This window comes from Narcine bancroftii, chromosome 1 (assembly GCF_036971445.1).
Source record: "Narcine bancroftii isolate sNarBan1 chromosome 1, sNarBan1.hap1, whole genome shotgun sequence".
NCBI classification, from domain to species: Eukaryota; Metazoa; Chordata; class Chondrichthyes; order Torpediniformes; family Narcinidae; genus Narcine; species Narcine bancroftii.
Window position 1 is genome coordinate 101423597 of NC_091469.1, and position 18319 is coordinate 101441915.

The 18319-nt window shown below is 41.4% G+C and overlaps 1 protein-coding gene across 2 annotated transcripts in view; it reads left to right on the plus strand.

The window, feature by feature from the left end:
* LOC138761733 (cholesterol 7-desaturase nvd) overlaps positions 1-18319 on the plus strand; it is a 142688-nt gene that overhangs the window by 75106 nt on the left and 49263 nt on the right. Inside the window, exon 8 of one of the 2 annotated variants that reach the window (XM_069934415.1) lies at positions 4351-4944. The exons of the other annotated variant lie outside the window; for it this stretch is intronic. The gene's annotated coding sequence lies outside the window, so the exon portion shown is untranslated. Of the gene's footprint in view, positions 1-4350; positions 4945-18319 lie in introns of those variants that run through there. 2 annotated transcript variants of the gene reach the window in all.

The window sequence follows — 18319 nt, forward strand, 5'->3', positions numbered from 1 at the left end:
GTGACACTGTGTGTAGTAGCATCTGTGGGGATCCAATTGGTGCTCAGGGTCCTGGGCACTATCACTCTCTTTTTGAGGCTGACCTGTTTAAACAAAAACACCACTCAGCCAGAGGACACCAAGAGAATGAATAGCAAAATTGCATGCCTCAGCTTGTTAGGAGGAGCTGCATTGAGCAGTACCAAGCATGCTTTGGGAGCAACTAGTTTGAATGGGGGAACCCCCAAAGGTCAGGTGTTTTGGTTTTAAAAGGGCTTCCAAAGGAGTAATAATGCCTTGTGGAAGAAGTCAAATAATTAGTAACATGCAACCACGGCCCTGCAAGTATTCCCCATTCAAGCATTTACACATGATCTTCAATAATTACAAATGGATCTGTTTCCTTTGTCGTGTGACAGTCACAGTTCTGTCACGGTTGTATTGCTGGTGCAGATGCAGTCCTGTCACATTTACAGTCCTGATAAGTTCTCCCCACCTGCGATTGTGAATCATCTTGGTTGAGGGAATTCTGCTGGCAATTTTGGTCATGAACATTCACCAGAGTTCCTACAGTTATGGTGAAGAGTCATAAATCAAACTCACAAATTTCAAAGAGCATAAGTTGGTGAGGATTCCAGGGGGTGAACAAAGCTGCTGGGGTTCAAGGGCACCACAGTGGCACTGCTGGTAGACCTGCTTGCTCCCAACTCCAATCACTTGCTGCAATCCTGATCTCGGTGCTGGTTGTGTGGAGTTTGCATGTTCTCTCTGTGACTGCCTGGATTCCTCCGGCTGCTGCAGTTTCCCCCACATAAATAAGTGGTAAAATCCAGGGGGGAGTCAATGTGAATATGCGGAGAATATAATGAGATTAGTATAAATGGGTGGTTAATGATCAAGTCCTTGACATTGTGGGTTAGAGTTAGAATGAAGTATTGGAATCTGCTTACATCAGTGTGAGAGACTTTGATATCATACATAATATGGGTTTAGCTCCAAGAGAACAGTCTGTGTGACAGAGCACAATGAACATGAAATCACCCCATCTTACACTAATATAAGGATGGGGAGTATTTTTCAGTTTGATAATGGTCCTTTTTTCAAAATATTAGTGTATTTGAAACATGGGAATGATCTTCCCCACAAATAAAAAATCCTTCATTTTCCACTCCAACAGCCTCCACATGCAATCCAGGACAAAACAAAAATTTGCTGAAGTTATTTCTTTTGTCTGTCAAATTCATGCTGCAGTTCTGAAGCTAAAAAATGCAGAAGTCATGAAAGTGAAATATGAACTGATTCTCTCCCTCAGGCCCTGCCTCCCTGCTGTTCTCCCATTCTGATTATTATTCTGCACAGCAGGTGGCACCTTTGCTCCATCTGTTTACAGCATTCACAGCAATTTCCACAGCAGGGCAGATTTTCACCATCTCGTTCTGGCAATGTTGTAATTGAACCAGATTACTTGGTCTGCTCAATGATCCTCACTTCTAAGCAAAGGAATTCCATATTTTGTTATTGAAGGCAGGAAAAAAAATAGTGTGTGCAATCACTTCCACTGCTCCACATTGCTTCAGTGTCAATTGAGTTCAACAGGCAGATAGGGAGCAGTGAGAAAGTTAATTGACAGAAATGTTTATAAACTAAAGGCAGTTTTAAATTTAAATAGATCAGCTCAGTAATATTTATCAAGATGCAATACAAGGGTTTATTTGGATGCACCTGTCCATTTCATCCTCCTAGATCCTCTGTCTCTATCATAATAGTGAAATTTTCTCCAATAATAGTAAAACGATATTGTCTTTACAGTGTACCAGCTGACCTTTTTCTGTATTTCTGTACTTTTGTACGGTATTTGACTTGTACTATGTATGAAATATCTACTGGTCTGCTCACAAAATCACAGAATTTTCGATACATGAGACAATAAACTTGATATCTGCTGTGATGATGAGATTTCTTTCTTCCTGATCCTGGCCTTTCCATCTGCCATTGTAGATTGAGCCCTTGACCACATCTCATTTATTTCCTGCCCTTCTGCTCCCACCCTCTTTACTGGACTAAACAAGGGTAGAGTTTCTCCGATATTCATTTTCCACTCCAACAGCCTCCACATTCAATGAGATCTTCTGCAATTTACACCACCATCAAAGTCCACGATCAAGAGAAACAAATCACCCCCTCCACCTCATTTCTGAAAACACCAATCTCTTCTTTATTCTTTGGTCCTCCTCCATTCTACATCCACTCCCCTTCTCATGCTACATTCCCATGCAATTGCAGGAGATGTAATTCTTATCCTTTCCTCCCTTCCCTTTCCACCATCCAACATCGAAACAGTCTTCCAGGTGAAGCATTTGCAATTCTTCCATTTAATGCACTGCACTCAGTGCTCACGATGTCATGTCACCTACTTTACAGATCACCTGCATTTGCACAACAGGAGTGACTCGTAGCTTCCAGTTACCTGCCTCTATCTCTGACCTATGACCTCCTGTGCTATTATAACATGGCTCAATATAGGATCATTTTCCATCTGGGCACTTTGCAACTCAACATCTTCAGGTAACATGCAGTCTCTCTTTCTATCCATCCATAATATTTGTTTTTCTGTCTCTGTTGGCACTCACCACTGGCTGTTTTGTACAGCTCTTCATTTCACAGCCTTCATGTTCCTTTGCCTGTATTCTCTCTCTTTTACACCCTCAGTAACCTTTCAGTCACATAACTTCATCAATAGTTTATCTCCATGACAATCCTGGCTTAATTTAATCTAAGATATCTTCTTTATGTTATCCTTCCATCCAACATACTGCCACCACCACCCCCCCCCCCCCCCCCCCATACTCTAGTGACATAACTTGTGTTCTCTCTCAGTTCCAAGGAGAGCACTTTAATTTGATACAGTTTCTTTCTCTACAGATGATGCCTGCCCAGCTGAGAGTTTTGCATTTTCTGGGTTCTTTTTTATTTTTGACTTCTAACATGTATGTTTTTTTGGACTTTTGTTTGAACCTCTACAAGAATCATCTAAATGTAGAAAAAAAAACCTGAAAATAGAACCCACACTGTCCAGGACTGAATTTCATTCATTTCATGCATCTCCCAACACATTGTTGATCAGCACTGAAAGAAGACCAATGGCCCTTAAAAGCACACCAAACAACGGTAACATGCACTTTGGCGGGAAGGGAGTAGAGACCCCTCCCACTTTCATTCAAAAGGACATTCCACAGTATATAGACCAGGAGGGAGATTCTATATCATAGATTCTCAAGGTAGGGCGTGGTAATATTTTGGTGGGGCGTGGGGCTTAAGAGTATTTCAGTGGGGCATAGGAATATTTTGAGAAATAATTAAGAAGTTGGTTTGAAAAATAAACTCAATATGTTGGTGTGAAAAATGTGACTTGGCAACACTATCAGTACAGCACAATTGTGGTAATTTTGTTCTTTTTTATTTTCATAACGTGTTTTTGCTCTTCCAATGTTTCTCTGTTGTTTCTCTGTTGTTTCTCTTATTTTAACTGTTGTTATTCTTGGTTAATATTATAATTATATTTTTATGACCAGTCTTATTATCATCCATTCCAAATTATCTCTGACAACGAGGATTCCAAATGCTCTCAACAATCAGTCTCCGTCCATACCCCTTTACTTTTTCAGTTCAGTGGTGGGTGTGATCTGTATCTATATGTATCTTTGTGCACTAGCATATTGATGATGGGGGGGAATCCCGCCCAAGCGCCAGCCTGACAGGGACGTCAAAATCAGAAAAAAATAGGGACCCCAGAAAGTAAAGCATGAGTCTAGCGCAGTTTTGATTCACTGTGAGAAAAAACTGTCAGAAACCGTGCTAATGGTTTTTTTTCTGTATTTTTTTTAGGGTCAGTATTCTTCCTTTGATTGGATCATTACTTTTATTAGATTTTTCAATTCTAAGACATAATAGAATATTAATTAATCTGTTTCAGGGAGCTCGCGCTGTTGTATTAATCTCTTTCGGAGAGCTCATTCAAAATGAGCAGACCAAGCAAAAGATTTGTCAATATTCAGTGGAGTTCTTGAAGTTTGGGTTTATACCTGCTGTATTATGCCAACAGACTTTGACAAATGAATCAATGAAAGCAGACCATCTTGAAGCTCATTTGAGGGTAAAATATCCTAACCATGTCAATTCAAAATTAGAATATTTAAAATCACTGAAAGAGAAGTTTGAAAATAGATCAAAAATCATTTCATTTTTCACTGTGCAAACTACAGCCCTGAATTGTACCCTATGAAATTTCTCTGCTGACAACAAAACATAAGAAGAATCATACGAATGGGGAGGATCTGATTAAACCTGCAATATCATTGTTTCTCAAAACAGTTCTGCAAAAGGATGACAAAGATGTCCGAGCAATGCCATTGAGTAACAGTACTGACTGCAACAGAATAGATGACATGGGTCAAGATGTTGAAAAACAGCTTATTGAGAAGTTGAAATCATGAAAGTTCTCAAAACAACTGGATGAATCAACCGTACAGGACAGTAAAGCTCTGTTATTGAAATACGTGAGATATATTGATCAGGAAGATTTCAAGAAAAGATGTTGCATTGTAAATCATTAGAAATAACTACTACTGCAATTGATATCTACAGCAAGCTCAAAAATTATTTGGATGAAAATGAAATACCAGCCAATGGTGCACCTGCTATGATAGGTAAAAAAAAACAGGATGTTTAAAATTAATGAAGAATGAAAATCCATACATGTTAGTTGTGCATTGTGTTATCCATCGAGACAACTTAGTTGCCAAGAAAGTTTCCCCTGATCTACATGAGATACTGCATTCTGTGATCAAGTGTATCAATGCCATCAAACCTAATGCAAAATGTGAATGTCTGTTTAAGCAGCTTTGTGTCGATAAAAATGCAGAGCATGTGAGATTATTGCTTCACACTGAAGTAAGGTGGTTGTCAAAGGGAAACTGCTTCAAAAGGTTTATGGAACTGTGTGATCTCCTCAGGGAGTTTTTGAACCATATATAACCATTTATATAACAGTTTATGGCATGAAAACAGGCCATCTTGGCCCTTTAAGTCCACGCCAGTTCACTCAAACAACTCCGCAAGATCCCACCACCTATTCTCTGCCCATAACCCTCCAACCCCCTCTTATCTATGTATATATCCAGCCTCCTCTTAAATGAAAGAAACGACTCTGCCTCAACTATTTCCTCCAGAAGATTATTCCATTCAGCCACCACTCTCTGAGTGAAGAAGCATCCTCTAATGTTTCTCCTAAAATTTTACCCCCTTACCCTCAACTTGTGTCCTCTTGTTTCAACCTCCACTGCTCTCAGGGGGAAGAGTCTACTTGCATCTAGTCTATCTATTCCCTTCATAATTTTAAACACCTCTATCAAATCCCCTCTCAACCATCTATGTTCCAATGAATAAAGTCCTAACCTCTTCAATTTTTCTCTGTACTCTAGGTATTTTAAGCCAGGAAACATCCTTGTAAATCTTCTCTGCACCCTCTCCATCTTATCTATATCCTTCCTATAATTTGGAGACCAGAACTGAACACAATAATCCAAACTTGGCCTCACCAACACCTTAAACAGTCGCAGCATCACTTCCAAGTTCCTATACTGTACGCTATGATTTATGAAGGCTAACATACCAAATGCCTTCTTAACCACCCTGTCAACATGGGAATCCACCTTCAAGGAACACTGCACCATAACTCCAAGATCTCTTTGTTCTTGTGCATTCCCCAATGTCCTCCCCTTTACTACATATGTCCTATTTCGATTATTTTTTTTCGAAATGGAGCACCTCACACTTCTCTACATTAAATTCCATCTGCCATCTTTCAGCCCAATTTTCCAGACAAACCAAATCCCTCTGTAATCCCTGAAAACCTTCTTCGCTATCCACCACTCTCCCTATTTTCATATTGTCTGCGTATTTACTTACCCAGTTAAACACCCCATCATCCAAATCATTAATATAAATTATGAACAACAGGGGACCTAGCACCGATCCTTGAGGCACGCCACTTGTCACAGGCTTCTATCCTGATAGACAGTTGTCCACCAGAACCCTCTGCTGTCTATCCTCCAGCCACCTCTGAACCCATCTTACTATTTCTCTATTAATCCCTAGTGATTGAATTTTCCTTTTCTAACCTTTCATGTGGAACCTTCTCAAAAGCTTTGCTAAAATCCAGATAGACTATATCAACTGCCCTACCTTCATCCATCTTTCTTGTCACTTCTTCAAAAAACTCAATAAGGTTCGTCAAACATGACTTCCCCTTCACAAACCCATGCTGGGTGCTCCTGACCAATCCCTGCCTATCCAGATATTTATAAACACCATCTCTAAGAACTCTCCATAACTTTCCCTACCATCAAAGTCAAGCTTACAGGCCTATAATTACTTGGCCGACATCTCGTGCCTTTTTTAAACAACGGAACTACATTAGCAACCCTCCAATCTCGCGGCACCACACCCTCCTCCAGTGATCGTTGAAAAATCACTGACAGTGCCTCCGCTATTTGCTCCCTGACTTTCCTTAACATCCTGGGGAAAATCCCATCAGGACCAGAAGACTTATCCAATTTTACTGACCCTAGAGGCTCCAAAACCCTATCTTTACTAATCCCTATCTTTTCCAAAACTAATCCATTTGCCTCACTTATCTCATATAGTCCAATGTCCTTTTCCTTTGTGAACACAGTTGAAAAAAAATTGTTTAATATCTCTCCCATCTGATACGGTTCCTCGCACAGTTGACCGCTCTCATTTTCCAGTGGTCCTATTCTATCCTTAACCCTCCTTTTACTATTCACATATCTGTAAAAACCCTTAGGATTCACTTTTACCTCATCAGCTATTGACACCTCATATCTTCTTTTTGCCTTTCTAATCTCCTTCTTAAGGTTTTTTCTGCAATCTATGTAATAATTATATACCTTATCTATTTTTTGCTTCTTAAATTTAGTAAATGCCCCCTCTTATCTTGAACAAACATCCTAATTTTTCCAGAAAATATGGTTGCCTTGAACTTTTGGCCTTGCCTTTCAATCTGACTGGCACATAAAGAGCCTGTACTCTCAATATCTCTTCTTTAAATACCCTCCAAATCTCCTCTACATCCTTTCCAGAAAAAAGATCAGCCCATATAATTTTCTGCAAGTCCCTTCTCATTTCTTCAAATCTGGCCTTCCTCCCACTCAAAGACCTTCAACCTCAGACCTCATCTATCTCTTTCCATATTTAAATTGAAGCTAATGGACCCATGATCACTGGATCCAAAGTTCTCACCAATGCACACTTCCATCACCTGCCCTATTCCATTCCCTAACAATAGATCTAACACTGCCTCCCCTCTCGTAGGCACCTGTAAAAAGCAATCTTGAACACATTGTTCAAGTCTAAGCCATCCTGTCCTCTCACTGATTGTGTTTCCCAATCAATGTTAGGAAAATTGAAATCCCCAACTATCACAACCCTATTTCTACTACATATCTCAGCTATTACCCTGCACATTTGCTCTTCCAGTTCCCTATCCTCTTTCGGCGGCCTATAATATACCCCTATATTATTTTATATGTCTCTATGAGATCCCCTCTCAATCTTCTAAACTCCAGTGAGTACAATCCCAATTTGCGCAATCCCCTTATTTTTTAGTTCAACCGACAGAGCCTTCCGCCATGAGTCCTCCAGTCTATCTTACCTCAGCACTGCTGTAATATCTTCCTTGACAAGCAACACCACACCTCCCCCTCGTACCCCGCCAATTCTGTCATGTCTAAATCAGCGAAATCCTGGAATATTTAACTGCCAGTCACAACCTTCCTTCAACCATGTCTCACAAATTGCTATCACATTATAACACCATGTGTTAATCCACACCATTAGTTCATCCACCTTGTTTACCACACACCTTGCATTGAAATAAATGCATCTCCACATTTAACTTTCTGCCTCTCACTCTCTCTACAATTGTTACTATGGCCACTATTTATTACCTGCTGCTGTTCCACCTTCAGATTGTGTGAAAAAGCCTTTTTTCTTTGCCTCAAGACTCTGTTCTTGCTTTGCTCCCTGACGTGAACCCTTGTCCCCAACCTTACTAGTTTAAAGCCCTATCAAATGCCCCTGCCAGGAGACTGGTACCTCTGGGATTTAGATGTAACCCATCCTTACAGTATAGGTCCCATCTCTCCCAGAAACGGTCCCAGAGGTCCAAGAACTTAAAACCCTGTCTTTTACTCCAGCCACACATTTAATCTCCATCTGACTCTATTTTTGAAGGACAAACCTGAAATGAAGCTCTTGCTAACAACAGATAGCAAAGCTTATGTGAGTTACTTGACAGACATTTTTGAGAAACTAAGTACATAGAAACATAGGTAAAGGAGTAGGCCATTTGGCCCTTCAAGCCTACACCACCATTCATTATGATCATGGCTGATCAGTACCCAATTCCTGCCTTCTCCCTATTCCCTCTGATCCCCTTAGCCACAAGGACCAAATCTAACCTCCTCTTAAATATTGATAAGGAACAGGCCTCAACTACTTCCTGTGACAAAGAATTCCACAGATTTAGCACTCTGTGAGAGAATAAAAAAATTTCTCATCTCAGTCCTAAAAGACTTCCTCCTTATCCTTAAACCATGACCCCTCGTCCTGATTTTTCCCAGCATTGGAAACAACCTTCCTGTCTAATCCTTTAAGAATTTTATATGTTTCTATAAGATTCCCCTTCAATCTTCAAAATTCCAGCGAATACAAGACTAGTCAACCCAACCTTTCTTCATATGCAAGTCCTTCCATTCCTGGTATTAATCTAGTGAACCTTCTCTGCACCCCTCCATAGCGAGATGTCCTTCTTCAGATAAGGAGATCAAAACTGAAAGCAGTATTCCGTGTGGTACATAGGCCTCCAAATAGTAGTGTAGAGGTTATGGAAGGCATTAAAAGAGAAATTAGAAAAGTGTGCAATAAGGGAACAGCTATCATCATGGGAGACTTTAATTTGCATATAGATTGGACTAGTCAAATTGGTAAAAATACTGAGGAGGAGGAATTCCTTGAATGTTTACGGGACAGTTATCTAGACCAATATGTCGAGGAACCAACTCGGAAGCAGGCTATTTTAGATTGGGTATTATGCAATGATAAGGGGCTAATCAGCAATCTTGTTTTGCGAGGCCCTTTGGGTAGGAGCGATCTCAATATGATCGAATTCTCACTCGACATGGAGAGTGATGAAATTAAAACCGAGACTAAGGTCCTGAATTTAAATAAAGGGAATTATGATGGTATGAGATGGGAGTTGAGTAAGATTGATTGGGTGGTGTTTATGTGGATAGACAATGGAAAGCATTTACAGATCTAATGGAGAAATTGCAAAAATCATTTATACCGGTTTGGCATAAAAATAAACCAAAAAAGGTGACTCAACCATGGATAACAAGGGAAATTAGAGACAGCATTGGGTCCAAAGAGAGAGCATATCAATTGGCCAAAAAAAGTACCGCAACCGAAGACTGGGAGCAGTTCAAGATGCAGCAAAGGAGGACAAAGGGATTAATCAAGAGAGCAAAAATAAATTACGAAAGTAAGCTTGCAGCAAATATAAAAACCGACTGCAAAAGCTTTTATAAATATGTCAAGAGGAAAAGATTGGTGAAATCCAGAGTAGGTCCTTTGCAGTCGGAATCAGGGGAATATATAATGGGGAATAAGGAAATGGTAGACCAATTAAATTCTTACTTTAGTTCTGTTTTTACAAGAGACGATACAAATAACCTCCCAAGGATGTTGGGAAACATAGAGACTAATGCAAGGGAGGAACTGAAAGAAATCAGTATCTCTAAGGACATGGTTTTGGGGAAATTGATGGGATTGAAGGCAGATAAATCCCAAGGGCCTGATAATCTACATCCTAGGGTACTTAAGGAAGTGGCCATTCAGATAGCAGATGCTTTAAGAATTATTTTCCAGAACTCAATAGACTCAGGATCAGTACCCATGGATTGGAGGGTAGCTAATGTTACCCCACTATTTAAAAAGGGGGGGTAGAGAAAAAGCGGGGAATTATCGGCCGGTGAGCCTTACATCAGTAGTGGGCAAAATGATGGAATCCATTATTAAGGATGTAATAGCGGAGCATATGACTAGCAGAGAAGGGATCGGATGGAGTCAACATGGATTTACAAAAGGTAAATCGTGCTTGACAAATCTATTGGAATTCTTTGAGATGGTGACAGGTAAAATAGATGGGGGAGAGCCAGTGGATGTGGTGTACCTGGACTTCCAAAAGGCCTTCGATAAGATCCCGCATAAATGACTGGCTTCCAAAATCAAGCCTCATGGGATTGGGGGCAAAGTATTGATGTGGATTGAGAACTGGCTGGCAGGTAGAAGACAGAGAATTGGGATAAATGGCTCGTTTTCTGAGTGGCAGGCAGTGACCAGTGGGGTGCCACAGGGATCTGTACTGGGACCCCAGCTGTTCACAATTTACATTAATGATCTGGATGAGGGGATTGGATGTAATATCTCCAAATTTGCAGATGACACTAAGCTAGGAGGGGTTGTGTGCACGGAAGAGGGGGTCAGGAAGCTCCAGTGTGATTTGGATAAATTGAGGGACTGGGCAGATACATGGCAAATGCACTACAATGTGGATAAATGTGAGGTTATCTACTTTGGTAATACAAACCGGAGGGCAGATTACTATTTGAATGGCAATAGATTAAGAGATGGGGAAGTGCAGAGAGACCTAGGGGTACTTGTACATCAGTCTCTGAAGGCGAGCATGCAGGTACAGCAGGCGGTTAAAAAGGCAAATGGTATGTTGGCCTTCATATCAAGAGGGTTTGAGTATAGGAGTAGTACAGGGCCTTGGTGAGACCATAGAAACATAGAAGACAGGATACCTTACTGCAGCTGTACAGGGCCTTGGTGAGACCCCACCTGGAGTATTGTGTGCAGTTTTGGTCACCTTATCTAAGGAAGGATGTTCTTGCAATGGAGGGAGTGCAGAGGCAATTCACCAGGCTGATACCTGGAATGGCAGGAATGGCTTATGAGGAAAGATTGCGCAAATTGGGATTGTACTCACTGGAGTTTAGAAGATTGAGAGGGGATCTCATAGAGACATATAAAATTCTGGCAGGACTGGACAGAATGGATGCAGATGGGATGTTTCCAATGATGGGAAAATCCAGAACCCGGGGCCATGGTTTGAGGATAATAGGCAAACCATTTAGGACCGAGATGAGGAGGAATTTCTTTACCCAGAGGGTGGTGAATCTGTGGAATTCATTGCCACAGAGGGCAGTAGAGGCAGGTTCATTTTATATATTTAAGAGGGAATTAGATATATTTCTTCAGTATAAGGGTATTAAAGGTTACGGAGAGAAGGCAGGGACGGGGTACTGAACTTTAAGATCAGCCATGATCTCGTTGAATGGCGGAGCAGGCTCGAAGGGTTGAATGACCTAATCCTGCTCCTGTCTTCTATGTTTCTATGTTTCTATGGTCTCACCAAGACCCTGTACAGTTGCAGTAGGGCCACCCTACTCCTCTACTCAAATCCTCTTGCTATGAATGCTAACATACCATTTGCCTTCCTCACTGCCTGCTGTATCTGCATGCCCACTAACAATCCACATATTACACCTGCCAATTCTTGATCCACTTGCATAACTTATCCAAGCCACCCTGTACCCTCCTTGAATCCTCTACACAGCTAACCCTGCAACCTAACTTCGCTATCTAATTTTGAGATGTTGCTTTCTATTCCAACATCTAAGTTGATGATATATATTGTAGATAACTGTGGCCCCAGCACAGAATCCTGTGTTACCCCACTAGTCACTGGCTGCCATTTGGAAAAAATCCATTTATTCCTACTCTTTGCTTCCTGTCTATCAACCATTTCTCTATCCACCTTAATACCATACCACACCATACCTGTTTCCTTGTTGGTTCATCGACATGCTGATTTAGAAAACAATCCTGCATACATTCTAAGAACTCCTCTTCCTCCTAGTAGCAAATATGATGCTCGTTGATGCAAAAACAAAGATATTTAGATTCATGACACCTGTAGAATTATGCTAAAGGTATATTTCTGCAAAAAATTTCAGTCAATTCTATTGGTTGAATAAGTGTGTGGTAACTAATGCTACTACAAATGTCATTGTTGACCATTTTAAAATGTTGGTTACTGACTTCAGTGATAGATTTTGTGATTTAAAGGCAATGGATTTTCCCTCTTAGTTAACTCAACCATTGCTGGTGGACTTATCTGAAGGTCCAGTGCAATACCAAGAGGAATTATCTGAGTTGCAACATGATGAATCTATGAAAACTCTGTTCAAAGTGAAAGGAACCATGATGTGGCTGTCTAACAAGATCGAAAAGAAATACCCAAACTTGACTACTTTAGCAAAGAAACTATTGATACATTTTCCATTGTCTTATTTAGTAGAATGTGGCTTCGGTGCTACAAGCTAAGAGAAACAGACTGGAAATAACAAAACATGGATAATTAACATTGAAACTAACAAAATTAGTTGCTCAAATCAAAAAAATCTGCAGCCAGCGTCAGGGGCAAGGTTCCCACTGAAGTGATGACGATTGTTCAATGTGTGTTTTAGATGGTTGACATATTGAAGTAGTAGTTGAATACAAAATAAGTGTTCCACTGTATTCCCGACCTTAATTGTATTGAAATACACTTGCAGTAAATTATTTAATTAAAACTTCTTTTGAATATATAACTTTTTTATGCTAATTGTGGGGCGTACGTTTTTTAAAAATTAAAATGGGGCCTAGGATAAAAAAGGTTGAGAATCACTGTTCCACATGTTAGGGAGGCCAGGCAACCTGCCAGACTCACCATGAAGAAAGCCTGGCTGATAGGTGTCACCTACAGGAGTGAGAGGCCCCATGCAATGGAGTGATGCAGGAAGAAATGTCATGTTCTCACAATACATTTAGGGTGATTGTTTTACCCATAATGTGGCAAACACTCAGCAGACCATCTGTAGCAAGAGAAACAGTCAAAGTTTCAGTTCTGGAACTGGGGAATTTACAGAATTCAGAGTGCTTTAAGTGAGATGCCAGCCATCAGGAAATGCCTATAGCAGGCCTCAGGTGCCTGGAGCAGGAAGACATTAATTCATGAATTATAACCACTGCTGGTGGGCCTGCAAGCTATGAGAGCTCCCCTGTATGGTGTACCATGTTGATGTTCATGACTGGAATGAGGACAGCCTAACCTGCATTGAGAACTATTGGCTTGGCAAGCTCTTCATGGGAAGCATCTCCCTGGGATTCCCTGGTCCAAATGAAGAATGGCATTGACAGCATCAGGTTCATCTGGAGGGTACACTGGTGAGGATGTCTATGAGGTGGAAGATGTGTTCCACTTCCCAAACTATCCAGCTGCCCAGTCAGCCCTGCTGCTCAAGAGTCAGTCCATCTCGCATTGACCTCCTCAGTCACCACAGCACACAAGAAAACTCATCCTTGACCCAAAAGGATGGCCTGAGAAGAATCTGTCCTAACACTAACACTGACCCTGACACAATAGGGGGGCATATATGAACATCAGAGATCTCCATTCCCTTGTTCTGAGAAAGCTTTCAGGAAGCTATCCCCGGTGGAATATTTGGGATTGTCATCACAATGGACTCAAAGACCTTCTGTAGTTTGAACATTGAAGGCAGGTAGGTGGAGTTAGGTCATAAATTAGATCAGCCATGATCTTTTTGAATAGCGGAGCCATTTTTGGCCTACTCCTGTTCCTACTTCCTTTTTTCCTACAGCACAGGAACAGCTCCTTTGGCCCATGATGTCTGTGCCTAATATGATGTCCAAATTAAACTAAAATTGCTGCTTGCACATAGTTCTTCGCTCTAATATTCATGCATCTATCTAGAAGCCTCTTGAATGCTTCCATTGTATCTGCTTCCATCACTACACTTGACAACCCATTCCATACACCCACCCTTCTCTATGTAAAAGTACTTTCCCTGCACATCTCCTTAAACTTCTTCACCCTCATCCCCACCCTCTTGTAGGTGATATTTTTGACCTGGGAAAAGCATTCCGACTGTTTACCTGGTCTATGCCTCCCATAATTTAGTAACATTTCATGATGTCTCCCTTCCGCCTTAGATGCTCCAGAGAAAACCATGCAAGTTTGTTCAATTCTCTCCCTCTCATCCAGCCAGCATCCTGGTAAGCTTCTTCAATACCGTTTCCAAAGCCTCCACATCCTTCCTGTAATGGGGTGAACAGAATTGCACACAAGCGCAGTTGAACCAGTTTTGTATTGCTGCAACATGACTTCCTTACCTTTACACCCAGTGCCCTGCCATTGAAAGCAAGCATGCCTTCTTTACCACCCTATCTACTAGTGTGGCCACTTGCAGGGAGCTCTCGACCAAGTTTCCTCTGCATATTAATGTTTTAACCAAGTACCTTCCCCTATGTTTGACCTCCAAAATGCAATGCTTTACATGTTCGGATTTAACTCCATCTTCCATTTCTCTGCCCATATCTGTAATTGATCTACATCCTGCTGTATTCTTTGATAACCCTCTACACTGACAGCTCTACCAATCTTAATGTGATCATCAAACTTACTAATACTTCCACTTACTTTTTCATCTGAGTAATTTCTATACATTACAAGCAATAGGCATCTCAACACCAATTCTTAAGAACATCATTAGTTATGGACCTCCAGCTAGAATAACACCTTCCACCATGATCATTTGTCTTCTATGGACAAGCCAATTCTGAATTCACCTATAAATTCGCTGTAGATCCCATGCATTTTTAGTTTCCAGATTCCATTTATCGAGACTTTCCAAAAGGTCCAGGATTTTTTTTAGGTTAATTGGCTTATTTGGGTGGCATGGCTTGTGGGCCGGAAGGGCCTGCAACTGAACTGTATCTTTAAATTTTAAAAAATAATGGCCCCTGCAATGACAGTGATACCACAATAATATCCTGTGATCGAGGGGTCAGGCAGCAACCTCAATAGGTTACAGACTCTGGGGAAGTGGAGGGCTGGTGCAGGGCACCAGAAAATGGGGAGAACACCCCCCCCCCCATCCCCAGTTTGAAAAGGAGAAGCAGAAGAGATAACTTCACAGGATAGTGACCATGGTGGTGAACCAGTGAGAGGCTCTACGGCTGAAGATCACACAGGGGAGGGACTGTAGCAACTCGAGGTGAGGAAGCCATCCAGGCTGCAATCAAAGAACTCACAGCAAGATGTGGACTTCTGGAGAATGGTTCAAGACTGGTTGAAGGGGTACTCTGATATCAGAACCGAGATGTGAGAGGTTGCTGACATAAGAAGGGCACCTGAGGGGCTTTGGCTACTGAAGGTTTCCTGATCATGTTGGAGGTTTGGATCTGGAGCTCGGGTTGCTGACGGTTTGGACTCAAGTTCGTGCAGGTTCAGAGGCTGCGGGATCGCTGGAAGTAAATCCACAGATATTCAATGACTCTGAAAGGACTCTCTTTTGATTTGCTTTCTCTGACAGTAAGGGCTGTCGGGCAGTTTCTGCTGATGGGAAATCTTTGTCTACTATATGGCAGATGAAATGCAATTTTGTATAATATTACATCTGTTTTATTACATGGCAATAAAAGAATGTTGAATCTTGCACCCACACTTCCCCAGTCATCGCAGTCCGGGGCCCAAAACAGACATTTTAAGTAAACCAAAACTTCACTTGTGTATCCACAGGACAGATTTACTTCATCGATAGTCCCTTGGTGGCCTTCTCTACATTGGAGAGACTGGGTGCAGATTGGGAGATCGCATCACTGAGCACCTGCGCTCTGTCCGCAACAGTGATAGAGACCTCTTTGTTGCCAACCATTTCATTTCTGTGTCATACTCCTATACTTACATGTCTGTCCATGACCTATGTACTATCCCACCGACCATCCATAAATTGGAGGAACAGCACCTGATTTTCTGTCTGGGCACTCTCCAGCCAGATGGCATTAACATTGACTTTTGCTGTTTCTGCTAACCTGCTATCCTCTTCAACCTCCTTCTTCCCTCTCCCTCCTTCCCCCTCCTCTTCCAGTTCTCCTTCCTCTCTTCCCCCTCTCTTTACCTAGCCATCCCTCCTCCCCTTGATTGCTGCTGTCCTCCCCTTCTCCAATAATCACCTCCTGCATTTGCGACCACACCTCCCCCCCTTACTCTTTTGCTCGGATGCCCATCAACATTTTTCCATACCTTGATAAAGAGCTCAGGTCCAAAATGTCGGTTATGTATTTTTACTCTTGCTATATAAAGGACACTGTTTGACCTGCTGAATTTCTCCGGCATTGTGTGTTTTCACACTGGAGTTTTTTTCTCATCCTGAGAATTGACGCCTCCATAACAGACAGTGAAGCAACCAGCCAGAAAGCTCTCCATGGTACACCTGTAGAAGTTTTTGAGAGTCTTCAGTGACATACTGAGTCTCTTCAAGCACCTCACAAAGTATGGCTGCTGGTGAGCTTTCTTCATGATTACATCGACATAGAGGCTCTAAGACAGATCTTCGGAGATGTTAACAACCAGGAATTTGAAGTTCTTGACCCTCTCTACTACTAAGTCCTCGATGAGGACTGGTTCATGTTCCCTTGACTTTCTCCTGAAGTCCACAATCATCTCCTTGATTTTTCTAATGTTGATCACAAGATTGTTGGCATGACACCATTCAACGAGCTGATCTATCTCCCTCCTGTGTGCTTCCTCATTACCATTTGTGATTCTGCAGACCACTGTGGTGTCATGGGCAAATTTTTAGATAGCATTGGAGTTGTGCCTGGCCACATGTCATGAGTGTATAGTGAGTAGAGCAGTGGGTTAAGCACGCATCGTCGAGGTGTTCCTTTGTTGATGATCAGTGAGGAGGTGACATTATTTCCAATTCATACTGACTGAGGTTTTCCGATGAGGAAGTCAAGGATCCAGTTGTGGACCCTAGCACTGAGGGAATAATGGTGTTGAAGGTTGAACTGTTATCAATGAAGAGCAACCATATGCATGAGTTGCCGTTTTCAAGGTGATACAAAGCTAATTGGACAGCCAGCAATATTGCATCTACTGTGGAGCAATAGAATCCGGAGGAAGAATAGATGACAGGGAATTTGAGATGGAATGAAATTGCCCTGAATACCTGCATAGATTTGTAATTCATAAATATTGGGAGGATTTTGGTAAGATTAGTGGGTTACATACATACACACATTTTAAAACAGATCTTATTTGAAAGACTGAAGAATTCATATTCAATAACATTGTAGGATCTCTGGAGAATGTGATGCACATTTCACAAGTAGGTGCTAATTGAAATGATGTCATGAAATGAAAGACAATTGTTTGTAGGAGACAAACAGGCTGTTAAAAAGTACTTACAGTGTGCTCACAGAAAGGTCATACCTGGGTTTTGTTTATCTAAGACAACATCTTGACCAAGGAGAAGAACTCCTGTTGTTTGCTGAAGAAGGTGGGGGTTTGCAAGTGAGAGAGTCACATGGGCTTTCTGGCAGTTGGCAGTCTCAGTTGGAGAGAGAGAGAGTGAGAGAGAGAGAGAGACAAGTTAACAAGATCTCCCAGCTTGTGTGTGTGACACTGAAAAGCAGCTGAACAGTGCAAGCCAGGAAGAGCTGGTTGAAACTGATGAAAAGCTCCAGAGCAATGGATGGCTGGAAGTGCTATCTGTCTGATGTTTCTCTTGGAATAAATGGAACAGAAAGGGACTCTGTGGTGGCCTGAAAGAAAGAGGTTACCATCTGGAAAACCCTGATGGGGCAAGTTTCATCAGCGAGACCTTGAGGTGACTAATGGTGGTACCTCAGTTGTGGAAATCCTGAAACAACAAATCTCTCTCTGCAAATCCTACAAGAACCTTCCTGAGTGGTAAACCTTTACCTTTCAAGCACCAAAGTCTGGTGAACTTTATACATGTTAAATTCTATGCACAGTATAAGAATTGCCTGCAACCAGAGAACTTGGAAGAAGAAGTGAGATTGAACTGTGAACCAAAGAACTTTTCTTAAATTTACACGTACGCTTAGAATTAGAACACAGTTAATTTGGGTAGTTAAGTATAGAGATAAGTTAAGGTTTGATTCTGTTTTCATGATTAAAGACAACTTTTGTTTTAAAAAATACTTGTCTTGGTGATTGTCCGTTGCTGCTGGGATTTGGGGTCCTTTGGGCTCGTAACAGACTCAACAGGCTAAAATTACCTCCTTCTATAACCATATAACCATAAAACCACTTACAGCACAG